Here is a 22,716-nt window from a genome sequence, read left to right as displayed (position 1 = left end):
CAAAATGTGCTCTCCCTTTAGAAGTTTGTGAAGATTCTTCATTCCAACATGGGCAAGTCGGTGATGCCAGAGCCAACCCATATTAGTCTTAGCAATTAAGCAAGTGTCTAGTTTAGCTTGATTGAAATCAACTAAGTATAGCTGACCCTCTAGCACTCCCTTAAAAGCTATTGAATCAACACTTCTTCTAAAGACAGTAATACCTATATCTGTAAAAAGACAGTTGTAGTCCATATTACATAATTGAGAAACAGAAATCAAATTGTAATCTAAGGAATCTATAAGAAAAACATTGGAAATGGAATGGTCAGGAGATATAACTATTTTACCCAAACCTTTGATCAAACCTTGATTTCCATCCCCGAATGTGATAGCTCATTGGGGATCTTCATTTTTCTCATAGGAGGAGAACATTCTCTTCTCCCCTATCATGTGATTTGTGCATCCGCTATCGATTTTCCAACTTGAACCACCGGATGCATAAACCTGCAAAACAAATTTAGTCCTTGTTCTTAGGTACCCAAACGGTCTTGGATCCTTTCACATTAGAAACAAGCACCTTGGGTACCCAAACACAAGTTTTGGAGCTCTTGTGTTTGCTCCCAACATATTTGGCAACTACTTTGCCTGATTTGTTAGTTAAAACATAAGATGTAACATTATGAGGTTTCCTGGCATGAATCTTCCTAATCTTATCTTTAGGATAATTTGCAGGATATAAAATGTAGCCTTCATTATCCTGAACCATGGGAGCCTTGTCCTTAACAAAATTAGACACTCTTTTAGGGGCATTAAGCTTGACATTGCTCCCCTGTTGGAAATCAATGACATCCTTAATGCCGGGGCGTCTCCCATTATAGAGCATGCTTCTAGCAAATTTAAACTTTTCGTTTTCAAGTTCATGCTCATTAATTTTAGCAGTTAATTTGGCTATGTGATCATTTTGTTGTTTAATCATGGCAAGGTGATCATCCATAGCTTCTATATTAACATCTCTACATCTAGTACAAATAGAAAAATGATCAACTGTAGATGTAGAGGGTTTGCATGCATTTAATTCTTCTATCTTAGCATTCAATTTAACATTCTCATCTCTAAGATAGGAAATAGAATCATTGCAATCATTTAAATCTTTAACTTTAGAAACTAGGCTAGCATTTTCATTTCTAAGGCTAGAAATTGAATCATGACAAATGTTAAGCTCCTTAGATAAAATTTTCACATTTCTCTACTTCCTGAGCATAAGCATTTTTCAATTTAACAAATTTTTTGTTTTCTTTAATAAGGAAGTCCTCTTGGCTATCCAAGAGTTCATCCTTCTCATTAATAGCTTCTATTAATTCATTCAATTTCTTCTTTTGATCCATGCTAAGGTTGGCAAAAAGAGACATTAAATTGTCTTCACTATCACTAAGCTACCATCATCACTAGATGTTGTATATTTAGGGGTGGCTCTAGAGTGTACCTTCTTCTTCTTGCCGTCCTTAGCCATAAGACACTTGTGGCCGATGTTGGGGAAGAGGAGGCCCTTGTTGACGGCGATGTTGGCGGCGTCCTCGTCGGAGGAGGAGTCGGTGGAGCTCTCATCGAAGTCCCATTCCCAACATATGTGGGCATCGCCGCCCTTCTTCTTGTAGTATCTCTTCTTCTCCTTTTTCTTCCCTTTCCTCACATCGTCCCTGTCACTTTCACTAGAAATAGGACATTTTGCAATAAAGTGACCGGACTTACCACACCAGTAGCAAACCTTCTTGGAGTGGGACTTGTAGTTTCCCCCCTCCTTTGCTTGAGGATTTGGCGGAAGTTCTTGATGATGAGCTCCATTTCCTCGTTGTCGAGCTTGGAGGCGTCGATGGGAAGCCTACTTGGTGTAGACTCCTTCTCTTCTTCCATCGCTTTGAGTGTGACGGATTGCACCTCGGGTGTGGAGGTGGCGCCTTGCTCCAAGTTGACAATGTGTTTGGAGTCTTTGATCATAAGTTCAAAGCTCACAAACTTGCCAATCACTTCCTCGGGAGACATTAGTTTATATCTAGGATCCCCACGTATTAATTGAACTTGAGTAGGATTACAAAATATGAGGGATCTAAGAATAACCTTGACCATCTCATGGTCATCCCATTTGGTGCTCCCGAGGTTGCACACTTGGTTCACCATTGTCTTTAGCCGGTTGTACATTGCTTGCGGCTCTTCTCCTTTATTGAGGACGAATCGACCGAGCTCCCCCTCGATCGTCTCCCACTTGGTGATCTTGGTCACCTCGTCCCCTTCGTGCGCTGTTTTGAGGACGTCTCAAATTTCCTTGGCGGTCTTTAACCATTGCACCTTATTATACTCCTCTCGACATAGAGAGGCAAGGAGTTTAGAAGTTGCTTGGGAGTTAAAGTGTCGTATTTGGGCGGCCTCGTCCGAGTCATAATCCTTGTCCCCCATCTGTGGTACCTATGCTCCAAATTCAACTATGTCCCATATGCTTTTGTGGAGTGAGGTTAGATGATGCCTCATTTTATAACTCCACATACAATAATCTTCACCATCAAAATATGGTGGTTTGCCTAGGGGAACCGAAAGTAATGGAGCGCGCTTTCAAATACGGGGATAGCAAAGGGGCATCTTACTATACTTCTTGCGCTCATGGCGCTTAGAAGCGACAGATGACTTGGAGCTTGATGTGGAGGGTAACGAAGAGTCGGTCTCGTAGTAGACGACCTTCTTCATCTTCTTCTTCTTCTTGTCACCTCTCCAATGTGACTTGGTGGAGGAAGAGGTTTCCTCCTTATGCTTGTTGCTGGACTCCCTTGAAAGGGTTCTCCCGAGCTTGCAGGCTTGTCGCCGGTCACGATCTCCCTCTTGGCATGATCTCCCGACATCACTTCGAGTTGTTAGACTCTAATGAAGCACCGGGCTCTGATACCAATTGAAAGTCGCCTAGAGGGGGGTGAATAGGCATAATTTGAAATTTACAACTTTAAACACACACTACAAGCCGAAGTTAGTGTAAGAACTAAAATCAAGTCCGGGAGAGATGGGGAAACAAATCAAATGAGAATCAAGCGAATGAACATGGTGATTTGTTTTACCGAGGTTCGGTTCTAAAGAACCTAGTCCCCGTTGAGGAGGTCACAAAGACCGGGTCTATTTCAACCCTTTTCCTCTCTCAAACGGTCACTTAGACCGAGTGAGCCTTCTTCCTTAATCTCACGAGTCACTAAGACCCCGCAAGGACCACCACACACTTGGTGTCTCTTGCCTCGCTTACAAAGCACTTGAGAATAAGAGTGGGAAAAGAAGAAAGGCAATCCAAGAAGCAAGAGCTCAAAAGAACACAAAATCTCTCTCTCTCACAAGTCACTAAGTGTTTGAGATGAATTTGGGACTTGGAGTGGCTTTGATCTTTTGAATTGTGTCTAGGAGTGTGTCGGAGAGGAAATTCTCCGGCCGGGTGGCGGAGTGCACCCGCCCTAAGTCCTAAGATGTGGAGGGGGCTTAAGCGTTTTGCTTGTTGCAAGATGTAGGAATGAACACAAGAACACGCATGAGTTTAGAGTGGTTCAGACCGCCGGAGCGTAATACCCTACTCCACTGTGTGTTGTATTGCTTGAGAGCTTGAGTTGTCTTGAATGACTTGGGTCTAAGTCTAAAGATTGAGCCTGTGTTGTAACGTTGCATGCCTCCCCTTTTATAGCTAAAGGGGGACATGTATAAGGGTACTGAGCCCCGACATGTGGGCCCAGGAACATAGCGGATGTAGCTACTAATATTTTCTGCTGGAGCAATCTTCTTGCGCCCTGACACCCGAGATCTGCGTAGCCTCGGTGTGCAGGGGGAAGCTTCTCGTATAAGGGATGAGTACAATGCACCGCGCAGCACGGGCGCACTGTTTCGGCACCGGACTAGACAGGTGCGCCGTCTGCAGGGTGCCCTGGCGCCGCCTGCCAGCGGAATGGACAGGACGCAATAAATACCATGGGGGCACATCACCTGTCAGAAGGGTGGATAGGCGGCGTGTCCTTTCCGCAATAAATGCGGAGGCCGCGCCACCCAGAGCCCTTACGTCATGCTCCGCCCGCTGGCCTACGTCACGGACAATAAGCCATGTAGCAGCATTAGACCCTCGGCCGAGCGGAGGCGCTCCGGATAGAGCCTGGACACGCGTCAATACCGGACCCATGACTAGGTCACGTCATTTCCTCTCCCGGGACCTTGTTATGGGTGGTCTGGAGCTCACTTGGTGGGGTCCGAACCCTATCCAATGGCTCCGGGCTACTTTACTTCGGGGGTCCGGGTTGTGCGCATAGGGGTCCTGCGCCTTCTGGGCCCGATGGCGTTGTCTCCGAGAATGCCACCTTAACTGCTCACGAGATACCCCTGGGGCTGTTCTCTGCGCGGCTAAGGATAGCCGCACAGGCATCGTGCCTTCATACCGTAGTAAGGGGTACCCCTAATCCAGGGTACCGACAATGGCCCCCGGGCCCGCCTCAGGGGAGGATGCGAGCCTGCAGGTGGGGCCAGAGTTTGACTGGCGATCGGCTCGCTGCTCCTGCACGCCCGTTGATGCAGTTACTGCTGGCCCGCCTATGGTCACGCCGACTGCCACGCCTACCCCCACGGCTGACTGGCCCGTGACGTCCGTACTTAATGTCTTTGTTGGGCCATGCACGGGGTGCCTCGAGTCGCTGCATTGGTTTTGAAAATTTACCTTCTTAGTCTTCTGCGACGGCCTCGAGGAGGCACGGTATTGGCGCGAGCGGCGGTGCAACTTTCCTGCTCCTAGGAACCGACGCGCCGGGTGTATGACACGTGGGCCTGGGCCCCCATGCCAGAGGTTGGACCACCGGTTGCAGCGAAGCTGAGGGGGCGCGCAACCGCGGGGCGGTTGCATGCTCTTTGTGCGGCGGTTCGCCTCCTTGACCGCCGGTTGCGGTGGAGATGAAGGGGCGTATAACCGCAGGGCGGTTGCACGTTCCTTGTGCGGCGGTTTGCCTTCTTGACCGCTGGTTGTGGTGAAGATGGAAGGGCGTATAACCGCAGGGCAGTTGCATGCTCCTTGTGCGACAATTCGCCTTCTTCGCCCCAGCGAGCCAGCTGCGAGTCACGCAGGGTCGGCCCCCCATGCCATAGGCTGGGTGCCTTGGTGTCAATTGGGGGAGACTCGCCCGTGACACTTCAGGGCACGAGCGGGGAAATCTGCCTTTAAAAAGGAGTTCATCCCTCGGGCAGTAGCCATGCCTCGCTTTTCTTGCATTCACCGCGCCCTTCCGCCTTCCGGGCCTCTGGATGGGGCGCGCCGGTGTTCGCTGGAGGGATCCACGTCAGGGCCGCCCCCCAGCGGTCTCACCGCCGGGGAGCTCGCGCTCTTCGTTTCCTGCGCGGTGGTGCTGCCGATCTTGTCTTCTACTTGCTGTTGTTGGAGGAGCGCGACCTCGTGGGGGTTGGCGCTCTTCTGCCATCGCTCAGCTTCAAGGATTTTCATCATGCAGCCTGACCGCAGTCTCCCATCAGTGGTCATCTACAAGGATGACCACCAGCCTCATGGTGGAGAGAAGCGAGCCGGGCTACGCCTCCCCCCTGCCCTAAGCTTCAAGGATGTTCATCATCCTCGCTGGGGTGGAAGGCGAGCCGAGTTGGGGTCCTGCCTTCCGCATGGGCTGGTGACCTACTTCTTCCTCTAGCATTTGGAGGAGAAGGATGTTCACCAGCCTTGCGGAGGAGGCGAACTTCGGCTACGCGGGGCCGGCCGGCTGCAGGCGCCGTCAGCTGCCGTGTGTCTGGCTCCTTGGCTTGGATGGCTTTGGTGCAGCCTCCAGCGCCTCCTCCCGCCGCCAAGCGGGGCGTGTCTGTTCGTTCACCGCACGGGCGACGGTTGCGCCGTGCATAGGTCTGCCGCATCCGTGGCGTTCCCTGCGCAACCGGCCGCACTGCTCTGACGTCGCCCAGGGGGTCGTACAAGACGTCGTACGCCGCGGAGGTGGTGGTCGCGTTCTTGGATTGTCTTGTCCTCACCCCCGTAGGAGGACGGGGGCGAGGACCTTTCTGCACGCGGTGAGGCAGCTGCCGTCGCCGGTAAGCCACCGGTGCAGAGGTGGCCGCTGTCCTTGGTGCTGAGGTGGTTGCCACCGCTGGTGAGGCTGCCCGTTGTAGAGGTGGTTGCCTCCGCTGGCGAGACCACCAGCGCCACCTGCCGCCGAGCCTCCAACTCTTTGGCTTTAATGGCCTCGTTGTCGCCCCCCGTAGGAGGACGGGGGCGAGGACCTCTTCGCAATGGCGCACGCATTGAGGCGGCCATCACCGCTGTCACGCCGTTCTGGAGGATTTCGCAAGGATAGTGGCCGCAAGCATTCCAGCGCGACTCCGCTGGCGTCTGGTAGTTTATACCTGCAGAGTAGAGATGGAACTAGGATTCCACTTGAAGGCGGATGTAATACTTTTGCTTTTTGTAAGGTACTCTTGAGTATTATTTATCAAGCAATGTTAGCACTTATCTGTGTACCACCTGTTCCTGCTGTGTGTGATGTTGTTGACTCCTCCCTGGTACCTGGCCCCCCGCTTGGGATGCAGGCTTGATGTGTCGAGGTTGGATACCAGCGTATCTGAAAGGGTTTCAACAACTCTCGGGAGGCAGCCTCGGCTGGGATCTGAATCTGTACACAGCTTCAGCTAGGGAGCGTTAGTAGTACACCCATAGGGTCCCCTGCCTGATATTAGCCATCCTTTGATACATGCTCAGGACTCCCAGGGTTTAGTTCGGGTGGCCAAGTTGCGTGTCCGGACCCCCCTTGGGTCGTGGCTCTAGATACTAGGACTCCCGTCGCAGGGTGGTGGAGTGTGTAGGCTTATGGTACGAGACCAGGCTAAGCGGCTACACAGCTCCAGACCACCCCAGGAGACAAGTGCCCATTTTCCTGAGCCGGACCCCAGGTTGTCAGACCCACAGAATTATAGTTCCAAATACTAAGGCACCCATCACAAAATGGTGGGCTGTGCAGGCTTACGGTACGGGACCAGGCTAAGTGGCTACACTGCTCCGGACCACTCCATGGAACGAGCTCCCGTTCTTTGGAACCGGCCCCCAGGCTGTCGGACCTCCCTGCTTTCGTAAAGGAGGTACTAAACTGCAAACCTAGCTGCTCAATTCAGATGTCGTCATGTCAGGACAGATGGGAACCGTGCGGGTGAGTTAGATAAAAGGTATTATCTGAAAACTGTAGGACAAATCCATGGAGCAGGAAGATAAAGTTGTCATAGAAACGCATCCGAGGGGGTGAATTTCCTTTTTATAACTTGACATGCATGGGTGTAAACCATCAGGCCGGGTTTATGTGGGCTGACCTCACCGGGCTGGTGTACACATATGCGAAATTTAATTATAAAAGGAGAAAAATTTAACCCCTCAGAGTTGCTTCTATGGATTGAACTTACAGAGATAGGAAGGGGTACTTCTTTAGCTATAGCAAAGTTGGCATCCCTCGGGTTGGCATATTTCCATTGCCTTGAGGGGTTCCTCCCTGCTGGGGGAGAGGTTGCAGATCCCCTCTTGGTTCAGTACTTTGCCGCAGGATTAGGTCCCGACCCTGGGTTCCCTACTATGCACGAACAGTCGGCCATAGTACTTGAGCGCTTGGTTACGATGTGCATTTCGAGTTGCAACTTGACACCTGAGTCCACCGCTTGAGTCCACGTCCTCGCGTTGTAGTGGCCCCTACACAAACCCATCGAAAGGTTGGACCCGTGGGGAATCTAGAAGGGTTTCCGGGGGAAGGCAGGCTTCGGCCCCGTAGGCCAGGTAGCACGAGGCCCCCTGGTGGTCCGTCTAGTTGTCTTCACCGGAATTGGAGCCTCCAGTGAAGACATCCTTCAGGACCCCCTCGGGTGACTGATACCCGAGGTCCGGTTCGGCCGCGGCCACCTCTCTGTCGTTGGCCTTTTCCTTGCTGGGTCGACGACGAGGTGGGGAGCCATCCCCGGAAGACTGCTCACGCCGCGCGCTGACATGTTTCGCGAGGTCGATGATCTCGTGACATTCTGTGGCGCTGTGGCGACCGTTGGGGTGCACGTGGCATGTGCCGCCATTACCCCTTGGTGGTCGTGGGCGTTTGCTGCGGTCGCCCCGACCCCCAGTCGCAGCTGCCACGACCAGAGCGGTGGAGTGTGGCTTCTCGTTGCCGCGATTCTTTTTCTTCTATTTCTTGCCGTCCTGAGCGAGGGCACCTGAGCCGCCCGTTTGGGCAGTCCCGGTCTGTGGCGCTGAGTGCCACGCACGGCCCTCAGCAGCCCTAGCGCACTTGTCGGCCAGAGCAAAGAGAGTGGGGACCGTTTCCACGTCATGTGTGTCCAACTTCTCCAACATCTTTTTATCACGTACCCCCTGGCGGAAGGCCGTGATGATAGAAGCATCGGAGATGCGAGGTATAGTACCTCGCACCTTGGTGAAGCGGGAGATAAATGTCCGGAGAGTTTCTCCGGGCTCTTGCCTTACTGCGTGCAGGTGGGCCTCCACGCCGTGTTGCTGGTAAGCACTGGCGAAGTTCACAACGAACCGTGCGCAGAGCTCTTCCCAGGAGTAGATTGACCCTGGGGCGAGGTTCATGAGCCATGTCCGGGCTGGTCGAGACAAGGCGACATGAAAATATGTTGCCATCACAGCGGTGTTTCCACCTGCTGCCGTGATGGCAGTGACGTACACCTGCAGGAACTCCGACGGGTTTGACGTTCCGTCGTACTTTTCCGGCAGGTGCGGTCGGAACTTGGGCGGCCATGACGCTGCACGGAGATGATCCGCGAGAGCGGCGCAGCCCACGCCGGCCAAGGGAACACCCGCTTGGGACCGGGTGCCCATTAGTGTCTGTGATGCTATCACAGCGAAGTCTTGATCGAGGTTGCGGCCCTCGATGTTTTGGCGGCGCTCGCGCGCCCTCTCCAAAGAGACCCGGGTGTCCTCTCCCACACGCCTGCGATCGAGTTCTACACGAAGGTCGTTGGTCTATGCGCCCCTCACTGAGGGTGAGCGCACAAACGCCGACGCCTCATGTTGGCGCCTGGATGACCGTGGCCTCGACCTAGTCGAGGTAGAATGTGCCATACTGAGCAGTCGGTCGATGTCCTCCCGCCATTGCTTCATGGCCCCTGGTGAGGCCGTGGAGCTTGGAGGGTGTCGCAGCAACTCCCTGGCTGCTTACAACGCTCCTGGAGCAACTCCCTGGCTGCTTACAGCAGCAGTGCCCGGCACAGGGCGGTTGGGAACCTGTGGCGTGTAAGAAGCAGCTTCTTCCTCCACCACAAAATCCACCGAAGTCTCGGCGCGGTGCTCAACGATTTGCACCTTCATGCTGAGCAAGGAAACAAGCAAAAACCTAATGCCTAGCCCCCTACCTGGCGCGCCAAATGTCGGAGAGGAAATTCTACGGCCGGGTGGCGGAGTGCACCCGCCCTAAGTCCTAAGATGTGGAGGGGGCTTAAGCGTTTTGCTTGTTGCGAGATGTAGGAATGAACATGAGAACACGCAAGAGTTTAGAGTGGTTCGGGCCACCGGAGCGTAATACCCTACTCCACTGTGTGTTGTATTGCTTGAGAGCTTGAGTTGTCTTGAATGACTTGGGTCTAAGTCTAAAGATTGAGCCTGTGTTGTAACGTTGCATGCCTCCCCTTTTATAGCTAAAGGAGGACCTGTACAAGGGTACTGAGCCCCGACATGTGGGCCCGGGAACATAGCGGATGTAGCTACTAATATTTTCTGCTAGAGCAATCTTTTTGCACCCTGACACCCGAGGTCTGCATAGCCTCGGCGTACAGGGGGAAGCTTCTCGTATAAGAGATGAGTACAGTGCACCGCACAGCACGGGCACACTGTTTCGGCAACGGACTGGACAGGTGCGCCGTCTGCAGGGTGGCCCTGGCGCCGCCTGCCAGCGGAATGGATAGGACGCAATAAATGCCGTGGGGGCACATCACCTGTCAGAAGGGTGGACAGGCGGCGTGTCCTTTCCGCAATAAATGCGGAGGCCGTGCCGCCCAGAGCCCTTACGTCATGCTCGGCCCGCTGGCCTACATCACGGACAATAAGCCATGTGCCAGCATTAGACCCTCGGCCGAGCGGGGAGCGGAGGCGCTCCGGATAGAGCCTGGACACACGTCAATACCGGACCCATGCCTAGGTCACGTCATTTCCTTTCCCGGGACCTTGTTATGGGTGGTCCGGAGCTCACTTGGTGGGGTCCGAACCCTATCCAATGGCTTCGGGCTGCTTTACTTCGGGGGTCCGGGTTGTGCGCACAGAGGTCCTGCGCCTTCTGAGCCCGATGACGTTGTCTCCGAGAACGCCACCTTAACTGCTCACGAGATACCCCTAGGGCTGTTCTCTGCGCGGCTAAGGATAGCCGCACAGGCATCGTGCCTTCATAACGTAGTAAGAGGTACCCCTAATCTAGGGTACCGACAGAGTGAATGCTAGAGCTCTTGTATTGAATGTGATGTTCAGAAATCTTGGATACTTGAAGTTGTGGTGGTTGGGGGTATTTATAGCCCCCAACCACCAAGGTAGCCGTTGGGAGGCTGCTGGCGATGGGCGCACCGGACAGTCCGGTGTGCCACGACGTCACCCAATCGTTAGGGTTCTGGAGCAGTTGACCGTTGGCGCCTTTGTCTTCTTGTGGCACCCGACAGTCTGGTGGTGCACCGGACAGTCCGGTGCCCCTCTGACTCGCTGCACTGACTTCTGTCGCGCACTGTTTGCTCACTATAGCTCCTATCAGAGTCGACCGTTGCACGAGTTAGCCGTTGCTCCGCTGGCACACCGGACAGTACGGCGGCACACCAGACAGTCCGGTGAATTATAGCGGAGCGCGCCTGTGTTTTCCCGAGAGTGGCTGGTTGACCCTTGTACGGTCCTGGTGCAACGGACACTGTCTGGTGTGCCAGACCACAGCACACTCAGTTCTTTGCTCTGGTTCGACTCAGTCCCAGCTTGAATCTTTTATTGGTTTGTGTTAAACCTTATGCACCTGTAATACTTGAGATCTAGAGCAAACTAGTTAGTCCATTTGTTTGTGTTGGACATTCAACCACCAAAATTATTTATAGAAAAAGATTAACCCTATTTCCCTTTCAGCTATATATGTCATTTCATGTGTTTTGTTTGCAGGGAAATGAATATTTCAAACAGAAGAAGTTTGCTGATGCCGTCGAGTGTTATTCCAGAAGTATTGGACTGTCTCCTAGCTACAACAATCACATTTGCAAGTAGAGCTATGGCATATCTTAAACTAAGAAGGCAAGTTGCTCTGGGAGTTTGCATTCGCTGCACCTTATTACGTTGTTTCTTCCTTTGTTCTGCTTTTACTGGACGTACCCCATCTCCATTGAATCTAAAGCCATATTTTGGTTGCCACCAGCTATTTGAGACTGCTGATGAGGCATTTTTCGGTAGTCTTGGTTCTTGCTATCAGCGCTATTTATGATATGTTTTTACCTATCTAATGTGTCCTGTGTATTATGGATCAATACGACACAAAGTAGATCAAACATAGACAAGACACAGATTTAACGTGGAAAACCCTCCAAAGCGAAGGGGGGAAAACCACGGGCGTTGGCCAACAACAATATCACTATTTTTCGGGTGGTTACAGATCGCAGGATTACAAGTGTATTTATAGAGGCGAAATCCTAAGGTGAGTAGAGAACGATCCATGCCGCGGGGGGTGGAGCCCCCCGCACCCCCAGGCGTCCCTGGGCTGCAGGCCGAAGGCGCGCGATGGGCCTCCGCTTCGCTTGCTAATTTGACCGCCTTTTTCAGAATTTGGATCACAAACTCAACACTGTGGAACCTTAATGTTTTGTTTCCAAGATCTGCTTTCTGGTGATGTCTTATATTTCATATTTGGAATTCATCAGATTCAAGGCGGCAGATGATGATTGCACTGAAGCTCTAAATATTGATGATCGCTATATTAAAGCATACCCACGCTGGAGAGAACTTGGGAAGCTTAACGAGGCAATGAATGGTGACATGTATTATACACCAATTATGTGTATAGATCCTGAATTTGCCATCAGTCTTGATCCTAACAATCCAGAGCTAAGGAAGTAGTATTCTGAGATAAAAGCTTTGCACATTGTCAGCGTTTCGGACCCACGAGGACCGTCAACCGACCAGTGATTTTGTCGTTGCGTGTCCCTGCCCAGATGGGTTGATGCAAGATGGAACACAAGCGGGAGGGTGAGGCTTATATTATCTTGCACCGGGGTGCTCGTAGTAGGGGTTACAAGCGTCGCGAGAGAGCGAGAGAGAGAGAGAGAGAGAGAGAGAGAGAGAGGGTTCGGTCTTGAGGTGAGGTGTCTGAGTTAGCCTCCACCGCGTCTCTCCTACTCTGCCTGCCTCTCTTCGCCTGCCTTCGCCCTCGTCAGGAAGGCCCTGGACATCCCCTTTTATAGATACAAGGAGATGCCCAGCTGTACAATGGGGGTCTAGCTATGTGCTAACGTGGCTGGCGGAGAAATGCCTTGAGCCCTGTACACGTGCTAGCGTGGCCGTCGGAGAAATGCTTGAGCCCTGTAAAAGCATAGCTGGCGGTGCGGCATGGATCCTGCTAACGTTTCCTTGCTTTCGTAGGGGGTTGAGAGCAACCAACGTCATGGGCACACGCGGGGAACCATCATTACCTGCTACCGGAGTAGTTTGACGTGACTCCGGTCTTGTTCCTTCGTAGCAAGGGGTGGCTAGCTAGTGGTAGGGTAATGATGTATCCCCTGTAGTATAGTCGGTCCGAGGCCGAGGTCGGGCAAGGCGGAGACTTCTCCTGAGGCCGAGGCCGAGGTCGGGCGAGGATGTGACTCCTCTCGAGGCCGAGGCTGAGGCCGAGGCCTGGGGTCGGGCGAGGCGGAGCTCCCTGTTGCGCCCGAGGCTGAACTCGAGGGAGGTTGTGACTTATTGTTGTCAGTTTTACCCTGGTGGTTGGCACAGTAGTCGGAACGGGGTGAATAGCGCTGTTTTCCTGTCAGAACGGTCAGTAAAGGGGCAAAGTGGCTGCGGTCACTTCGACCTTGCCGACTGAGGCACGCGTGTTAGGATAAGGTGTCAGGCGATCCCCGCATTAAATGCGCATGCGATACGGTCGGTTGGTAAGGAGATTCGGCCGAGGTTGCTGTACGACAAAGTTTGCCTGAGCTTAGCCTCGGGTGAGACGAGGGTGTGTCTGCTGACTGAGGGGGCCCTCGGGCAAAGCGTGAATCCGTCCGGGACTACTGTTCCTACCCGAGGCCGGGCTCGGGCGAGGCGAGGTCGCGTCCCTTGGTAGACGAGGCCCTGACTTGAACCGTGCTTATCAGTCATTTATGGTTTGTTCTGAAGATGTTTTCCTACCAGGTTAAGGAGCATTGGGGGTACCCCTAATTACGGTACCCGACAGTAGCCCCCGAGCCTCGAAGGGAGTGTAGGTACTCGCTTGGAGGTTCTGCCGGATTTCTTGCAAGGGGACCAGCCCTTCTCGGTTATATTTTGTCCTGATTGGTGCGCGCGAGCGCACCCATCGGGTGTAGCCCCCGAGGCCTCGGAGGAGTAGTTTGACTCCTTTGAGGTCTTAATTCTTTTTGTGATGCCTCGGTCGGCCTTCTTGTTCCCTCATGCGGCCTGGCCGTAGCCCGGGTGCACGGTCAGGCTCCGAGTTTTTAAGCTGGTTTGTTGACGTGGTCAACAGTTTGGCCATAGCCTGGTGCGAGAGCAGCCCCCGAGCCTCTGCACGGAGCGAGAGGACGATCAAGGACCGTCTCGACTTTTATTGTACGCCCCTACGTCGCCTCTCCACGAGGAGGAAGGGGGGGGAAAGCGCCATGTTACCCTTGGAGGGCACCGAACATGGTGTTTCCAGTGAGTTGCTAGCGGGTAATCCGAGTGGATGCCCGAGCCCCGTTCGATAAGGGTCGGCTAGTGGCCCAGAGGCGTGCTCCAAAAGTACCTGCAGGTGATTTGCTGGACCCGGACCCATTTGATAGGGTCCGAGGGCTCGGTGCCTCCCTCCGGTGGGATTCCATTACAAATTGTTCCCGCTGGTCTCGGAAATGTCCTAGGGTACCTCGGGAGCGTAGCCCGAGCCTCGGCCATGTAACGGACGTACCCAAGGTCATCCCTGACTCTGCGTGCTCTGGGGCGGCTGTCGAACCCTTTCGAGGGGCCAGCCTTCGAACCCCTGATCAGTAAAGGGCTAGGAGCCCGAGTGCTCTGGGCGGTTGCCGAACCCTGCAGGGCGCAACCTTCGAATTCCTGATCAGTAGGAGGGCTCGGGGCCCGTTTCCTTCGCTAAGAAGGATCCTTTTCGAAATATCCCCTTTCCTGGTCCCTGTGGCAAGAGAGAGAGAGAGAGGAAAAGGAAAAGGATATGAATTTAAATAATGTGGCGCACCTTTTTTGACGCGGTCATCATGATGGAAGTGAAACGTCGCCCGCTTCGCCTGTCAGAGGTGTCGCTTGCCCTACCAAGGAGTTAATGCGACGGGACGGGCGATTCGTGGGACATCTGTTGCGCGTGCGCGAGTCGTTGGAGGAACGGAACACTGGTGCATCGCCTTTTATGCTGTGGGAGAGGGCTCCCCTGCCGTTTCAGGAGAGGATGCGAGCCTGTAGGTGATTGGACTGCTGCTTCCGCACGTCTGTTGCTGCAATTACCACCGGCCCGCCTCTGGTCATATCAACTCGTGCCTATCCCGTGGCTGAGTGACCCGTGATCGTCGCACTTAATTGGCACTGTTGGGTCATGCGCAGGGCTGCCTTGAGTCGCTGCACTGGTTCTGCAGTCGAGAAGACGCGGCATTGGCGCAAGTGGTGGTGCGGTTTCCTTGCACATAGTAACCAGCGCGCCGGTTACATGACATGTGGGCCCGGGCCTCCATGCTGGACCGCCGGATGCGATGAAGCCGAAAGGGTGCACAACCGTGGTGTGGTTGTATGCTTCTTGCGTGGCGGTCCGCTGGTTTCGGCGAGGATGAGGGAATGCTTATAACCGTGGGGCGGTTACATGCTTCGCGTTCGGCGGTCTGCCTTCTTCGCGTTTCGGGTCAGCTCGTATGACATGTGGGACCCAGCCCTCATGTCGTAGGGTGAGAACCCTGGAGCGTGTCGGTGGAGACTTTGCCCGTGACGCTTGGGGGTGCGAGTGGGGAGATCTGCCTTTAAAAAGGGATCGACCCCCCAGGCGGTAGCCATGCCTTCGCACTCCTCTCATCCATCGCGCCCTTCCACCTTTCGAGCCCTCGGATGGGGTGCACCTGTGTTGTCTTCTTCTTGCTGCTGTTGGAGGAGCGCGACCTCGTGGGGGTTGGCGCTCTTCAGTCATCGTTCGGCTTCAAGGATTTTCATCATGCAACCCGGCTGCAGTCCCCCGCCGGCGATCACCTAGGATGATGACCGTAGGCCTTGTGGTGGGGAAGAGCGAGCCGGGCCATGGCCTCTCCCTTGCCCTCAGCCGGCTGCACCGGGGGGTCACACAACACGTCGTACGCCGTGAGGGTGGTGTTCGTGTTATGGGACAATCCCGCCCTTGCTCCTGTGGCGAGGACGAGAGTGAGGACCTGCTGGTGCGCACTGGGGCGGCCGCTGTTTGCCGGTGCGGTGTTGGTGGGCAGGTGGCCGCTGTCGTCGGTGCTGAGGTGGTGGTCGCCATAGGTGGGGCTTCCTCCTGCAGAAGCGGTTGCCTCCGCCGACGAGACCGTCAGTGCCACCTGCGCTCCGGGCCTCCGGCTCTTTGGCTTTAATGGCTGGTTCTCATCCCTCGTAGGGGGACGTGGGCGAGGGCCTTTTCATAGTAGCGTTTGCCCTGAGGCAATCGCTGCTGCTATCTAGCCGTCCGAGGCGGAGGTCGTTGTAGCTGCTGGTGCAGTGGTCGTCGGCGAGCCGCCTGGAGTTTGTTATCTCGCATGCCTTCTGGTGTGGAGATAGTTCATTCCCGCGGGAATGGAGCCAGAGTCCCGTTTGTAATGGTACTTTCTTGAGAGCAAGATGTAATAGCTTCAAGTACCAAGACATCTGCCGTAGGTCGGGAAAACCATCGAGGGTGCTGCCGACGTCTAAGTCTAGGTAGCGTAGTTACCCTGAGTATGAGTGTTTGTTCTTTGTGGCTGCTGAGGCCTGAACATTTGGGTATAAAGCCGTGCTTTTTTCCTCTTATTTCGAGCATTAGGACTTGTTCGTCGGTAGCAGAATCACTTATCCGAGCGCGAGCTACCTTTCGCGGAAGGTGATGAGTGAGGTATCCGTATCCCGGAGGCGTAGGAGTCCCTCGGCTCGGTCGGCCTTGTCGTTCAAGGTCTCTCTCGCTCGTCATTAGGATTCCATTATTGACGCAGTCGAAAGGCACGAAAGTCGTTTTGGCGGAAAACGTTTCCGAGGAAAATTTTGACGCAAAGGGAGTTCCCTCCTCTTCTAGACCCGAGGGGACCGCTTGGGCCGGGACCCTTGCGGAGGGCCTGGCCGTGGCCGTCGGGTCTGGTCGGTCCGCCCAAGCCATGACCTCACAGCAGCGTGCCCGGGCCGAAGGTATGTTTTGCCTGCTTTGTGACTTTGTTTTTTGTCTTCATTCTTCTCTTCGTGTCTGAAGAACATTGTCCGGCTATCTGCAGGGCTCGAGACGGCTCTTAACGAGTCCGTCAAGAACTGCAAGGCGCTTGCCCAGGCGGCTGAGCAGAAGGAGGCCGACCGCATGGCCATGTCCGAGGCTATCTCGGCCTTTTGCCGGGCCTTCGGCCTCGACGACGTCCCCTCGGGTAGCTCCCCCCAGAGTCATCTGCGGGCCTTGTGCGGCCATGTGCGCAGCAGACTCCGCGGGGCGCTGCACCATGGTGTTAGGCGGGCCTTCGCCGTGCTCGCTTCCCACTACGACGTGGATCTGGAGCGGGTCAGCGAGGGGTACTGCTTACCCGACGAAGAGGAGGCTACCTTAGCCGAGGTCGAGAGGCTTGACGCGGCTGTCGAGGGTCCAAGCGCGGCGCTGGCTTCCTCCTTTGAGGTGGAGATCCTTCTGCCCGTGTCGCCGTCTGAGGCCGGGCCAGATTCTGCCGAGGGTGGAAACGACACCGAGGGTGTTGCTCCTCCCCCTACCGATGTCTGAGCCTGCAGGAACAGTTTGTTTTAAGTATGCGTATGTCTTTTGCGGCCGCTGAGGCCTAAACATTTTTATTGTTGGATTGTAAAGTTGCGTTTTCTTTCCTCTCGTTTCGTGCGTTAGGACTTGTTCGACGGTAGCAGAATCGCTTATTCGAGCACGAGTTACTTTTCGCGGAAGGTGATGAGTGAGGTATCCGTATCCCGGAGGCGTAGGAGTCCCTCGGCTCGGTCGGCCTCGCCGTTTACATGTTCCTCTCGTCGTTTTCAGGATTTCGTTATCGATATAGTCGAAAAGCACAAAAGTCGTTTTGGTAGAAAACTTTTCCGAGGAAAATTTTGACGCAGAGGGGGTTCCCCCCTTCTAGCCCCCGAGGGAGGGTCGGGCTTTGCCGAGGCAAGGTCGATCCTTCCTTGACGGTTAGACTTTATTTATGCATGTAAAGAAAGCGAGATACATGAACGACTTGAAACATTTTAAGGATAAAAGCGACGTAGTTGTTCGATGTTCCAAGCGTTGCTGTAGACCTCGCCTTGATCGTTGGCCAGCTTGTATGTCTCGGGCTTCAAAATCTTGGTGATGATGAACGGCCCTTCCTAGGGAGGAGTAAGCTTGTGGCGCCCTCGGGCGTCTTGTCGCAGCCGAAGTACCAAGTCTCCCTCTTGGAAGCCTCGGGGCCGAACCCTTCGGGCGTGGTAGCGTCGCAGAGACTGCTGATACCGAGCCGAGTGTAGTAAGGCCACGTCCCGAGCCTCTTCTAGCTGGTCCAGTGAGTCTTCTCGGCTGGCCTGGTTGCTTTGGTCGTTGTAAGCCTTTGTCCTCGGGGAACCGTATTCCAAGTCCGTGGGTAAGATGGCCTCGGCCCCATAGACTAGGAAAAACGGCGAGAAGCCCGTGGCCTGGCTTGGCGTCGTCCTTAGACTCCAAACCACCGAGGGTAATTCTTTTATCCACCGCTTGCCAAACTTGTTGAGGTCGTTGTAGATCCTCGGTTTTAGTCCCTGCAAAATCATGCCATTGGCGTGCTCCACCTGCCCATTTGTCATTGGGTGAGCTACGGCGGCCCAGTCCACACGGATGTGGTGATCTTCGTAGAAGTCCAGGAACTTTTCCCAGTGAACTGCGTGCCATTGTCGGTGATGATGGAGTTTGGGACCCCAAAGCGATGGATGATATTTGTGAAGAACGCCACCGCCTGCTCGGACCCGATGCTGGTTAAGGGTCGGACCTCGATCCACTTAGAGAATTTGTTGATGGCGACCAGCAGGTGCGTGAAGCCCCTGGGTGCCTTCTGCAAGGGACCGACGAGGTCCAGACCCCATACGGCAAACGGCCAAGTGATGTGTATTGTCTGCAGGGCTTGAGCGGGCAGGTGCGTCTGTCTTGCGTAGAATTGACACACTTGGCAGGAGCGTACAATCCTAGTGGCGTCGGCCACCGCGGTCGGCCAGTAGAAACCTTGTCGGAAAGCGTTTCCCACGAGGGTCCGAGGTGCTGCATGGTGACCGCAAGCCCCCGAGTGTATTTCTTGTAACAGCTCTTGTCCTTGGGCGACGGATATGCATCGTTGGAGAATGCCTGAGGGGCTGTGGTGGTACAACTCTTTTTCATCACCCAGTAAAACGAACGACTTGGCACGCCGAGCCAGTCGCCGAGCTTCGGCCTTGTCGAGGGGCAGCTCTCCTCGGAGGAGATATTCCAGGTACGGGGTCTACCAGTTTTGGTTCGGTGCAACCCCATTCCGCTCACCCTCGATGCGCAGGGCCTCACCCTCGGCGACCGAGGGTACCTCGGGCTGGGCCGAGGTCTCCTCGAGTTCGGGCGTGTGACACCCCAGTGTCACCTAGGGTTTCTCTCAAATGCCAAACCAAGAACCATTATTTTATGTGAACCAAAGTAGGCATGAGCATCAAAATAACTTAAGTAATAAAGAAGTCACCAAGTATATACTTAAAAGTGTCATGATCAAAACAATTGAGTCCTTGAAAAGGGTAGAATGTGCAACCCTAATTAAAAACCCTAAGTAAGCCCCATGAACAAAAATTCAAGAAAATAAGAAAAAGGGAATGAAAAGTTTAAAATTTTGACTTGAGCCAATTATATAAGTTAAAGTATATTTATTAAGCAACAAGAAAGATTCAGAAGGCTTAGCCAAAATAACTCAAATAAATCCCCAAATCAGCCCTTGATCTATGAACCCTTGGAGAAATTCAGATTTCTGAATTTCTGAATTTCAGACCTCTTCCCAAAGATCATATGTGTTCTCTGCCTTTCGAAACTCAAAGCCAGGAGATCCAAATATCAAAGTTGTGCCAAATTCCCTTGAACACATCCTGGAAAAGTTTGAACTCAAACCAAATTCATTTGGCACGGTTTTGGCGTAGCTTAACCTCGGGACCAGGCATTCTGACACTGGCACCTTGGTGACGCTACAACTCCCTGTCCCTAGCCTAAAACCGCGCGACGTCCATACACAAAAGACAAAGCTTGGTCTGGTGAACAAATCCCTTGCAGCGATCTTGCCCAAATTCGCGAAGATTTGCTCCCAATCGGCGCTTGAACAGGGGCAGAGGCAACGGAAACACGTGTTCGACCGTGGCTGACACCCCTGGTTCACGCCCGTTCGCGCACCGCGCCTCCCAGTGCACGCCCGCGCGCACTCGCCGGTCCACGACCGCCCGTGCACCGCGCCGTGCCTATAAAGCCTTCCCAGGTGCGCCCCACTTCGCCCCGCACTCACCCTCACCGGCCAGCCACTTTCCCTTAGCTCCGGCGAGCTTAATTCCGCCCGCCATTGCCGCCAGAGCTTCGGCTATCGTGGCCAGCCCACTCCAGCCATCCTCTGGGCAAGCCAGTGCTTCGGCTAGCTCCACCAGTAGCCCGTGAAGCTTGCCAAGCCCTCGGACCCGGCCGGACTTCACCGGAGGCCCGAGATCGACCTCACCGGACTTCGGTCTTCCGCCGCCGCGCGTGGACCGAGCTATCCAGTGAGTCTCCGACCAATTCCTTGCGCTCATAGCTTCTCTGGCATCCCGTGGACCTCCCTGACCCATTTGATTGAACTATCTCGCCGTGACCAGGCCGGTCTCCTCGCCGCCGACGAGCATCCCCGCCTGCGCACGTGGACCGACCGACTCCGGCCATCTCCGACGGCGTTCCGCACACCGTTGTGATCCCCGAGACCTCCCCTTCGTCCTCGACCACTTCACCGGAGCAATCTCGCCGCCGGTAAGCCCCTCCGCCCTTTTCTCCGCCGCGGCTACTGTTTAAGGTAGAAGAAGGACCCCGGGTTAGGATTTGTAGAACCCGAGGGGTTTTCTGTAATGTCAGTGACTCATGTGAATAGTAACCTAAGGACTGATTCGCGAAGAAAACTTAGAAAACCGCCAGGGACCCCAGTGCAAAGTGGATTTCCATTTAATCAATTCTGTTATTCTTTTTAAAATGACTAGAGAACTTAGAAAATCCATAACTTGATGAAATCTTAATAAAAAGTTGTCAAACCAATTTTGCTAGCTCCTGAATTTTATGATCTATCATTTAAAAATAGTAAACCCTATGCTTTCTGTTCTAAATTTTAAAGTTTAAAATTAAAAACAGAAACCCACTAAACCTTGTTTAATTAAGGAAAATTAGTTTTTCTTTTGTGCTGAGCTTAAGAAAATTTGTAGATGTTTAATTTGGACCAGTTTTAAATTAAAATGATTTGTTTAGCCTTATATGGACTGAAAATCAATTATTAGAGTTACAAAACTATAACCAAAATGATTAATAAAAATCTAGTGGACTTATAACCACCAGAGCCCCACTACAAAAATACAGAGCACCTCAGCCCAACTTGTTAAGTAAGGAAAATAAATACAAAGTGATAATAAGGCATTTTCCAAATAAATCATGAACAACCCCTATTAATGTGATAATGGGCAACCAAAAATTAGCTAAGTCCATGATGAGATAAACTACCAGAGAAAAATGCAAACCCATGAAAAAGAAGCAAACCCATACCTATTACAAATGATTTAGGAGGAAGGCCACTTAATTCAAATAATGCAAACCACCCCTTCCCTTAAGCAAAAAGAAGCCAAACTTCAGAATGATTGCTCTTGCACAAAATACTAACTATGAAAAATAAGAACTCTGTTGTTTGATTTTTTTTCAAATATAGTGGTAGTAGAAAGCACCCATTTGGCTAGAAACTTGAGAAAACCATAGAAAAATAATTAAAAGGTAGTAATGGCTAGAAATTTGTATCAAGTCATGTTGTAACACCTAAAAGCCAGCAAAAATAAGTTTTAGAGAATTACCCACTGTTAAATAGTAGTTGTAGTTCAAAGCACCCCTTCTGCCCTAGAGTTTGATAATTTTGTCCAGAGAAAACTATTCATCTTCTGATCCCAAAATTTTGAGACAGAGCAACCCACACCAGTAACAAGCCACTGTAATTTTTGCAGAATTTTTGGAATTTTATAAAAGCAACTTGTAGTTCAAACCTACTCCAAAACATTAAAAGAATAAAAGAAAAAGGAAAGAAGAAATAAACCCCACCTCAATAAGTCTAACTTGAGTACTTATCATTTATCCCTAAGACTTAAAAGGAATTCAGTGGAACTCCAAAAAAATAAACCTACCACTTACCTTAGCTAAGTTTAACCCAATTTACCAAGTATACCACTAAAGGGTTTTACATAAGTAAAGTTAACTTGTTTAAACTCAAAAGATCATACATCTTTAAAGTTGTAATTTCTAAAAGCACATATCATATCATGCATATATCTTACGCATTGCATTCATTAGATTGTAATCTTGCCGACGGAGAGTACGTGCTCATCCCCGAGCAAGGACCTGTCCAAGAGGAGGACCAGGAGCAGGCTTCAGAGGCTGCTATCGAGGATCTCCCCGCAGCCCCAGCAATTGAAGGCAAGCCCCGGTTTTATGCATAACCATGTTATTATATGCTACTTTACTACACTTAATGCTTGTAGGATTGCAATGTGCACTTAAGCGTAGGAGTTGCCTGAAACCTCTAGTTGCATGAACTTAGGATTCCTTTTTGAGATGAATACTAGTATGCTAGGCCGAGTAGCTGCTTGCTAATCAGGATCTCGGTAGAAGTCGAGTGATTTTCTAGCACTCGCGCGAGGTCAGGAATTGATTGTATTCATCTTGATAACGGGATTTATGTTGGTCTATGGACTTGGATCTAGGGAGGATGCCTTGTCCATGAGACGGGAAAAATGAATTAAGGATTAATGTGTGGATACCTGAGTCAAGCTTTTGAACGTACTAAGCACATGTCGGGAAAAATGGTAACCGGTAAACCTAGTACCTGAGTGAAGCCGGGCGCGGACTTTATCGCTCATGCGATCTGAGACTGGGTCTCCCATGCTAGCTATGGTGGGTACAAGTGCGGTCACTTCACGGCGGCAGCCGGGGTCAGTGGAGCATTGTATGCCAAGGCGGTGAGGCCTGGACGCGAATGGGGAATCAATGGGGACGGTTGTCATGTGTAGGGTCGAAGTACCCTGACATGTCGTGTGTTTAGGTTTACCTTGCAAGGTTTAAAACTCGATTCGAATCGTCTGCTTCTCACAGCTAATGAGACTGCTTGATTCCTTGTACTGCATCGAGTAAG

At 52.5% G+C, this 22,716-nt stretch overlaps 1 pseudogene; it reads left to right on the top strand.

The window, feature by feature from the left end:
• LOC109942853 (RNA polymerase II-associated protein 3-like) overlaps window positions 1-22,716 on the top strand; it is a 58,626-nt pseudogene that overhangs the window by 16,135 nt on the left and 19,775 nt on the right.

Source organism: Zea mays, chromosome 10, assembly GCF_902167145.1.
Source record: "Zea mays cultivar B73 chromosome 10, Zm-B73-REFERENCE-NAM-5.0, whole genome shotgun sequence".
Classification (NCBI taxonomy): domain Eukaryota; kingdom Viridiplantae; phylum Streptophyta; class Magnoliopsida; order Poales; family Poaceae; genus Zea; species Zea mays.
Note: the sequence above shows the minus strand (reverse complement) of the source record. Positions and strands in the feature narration are given on the sequence as shown.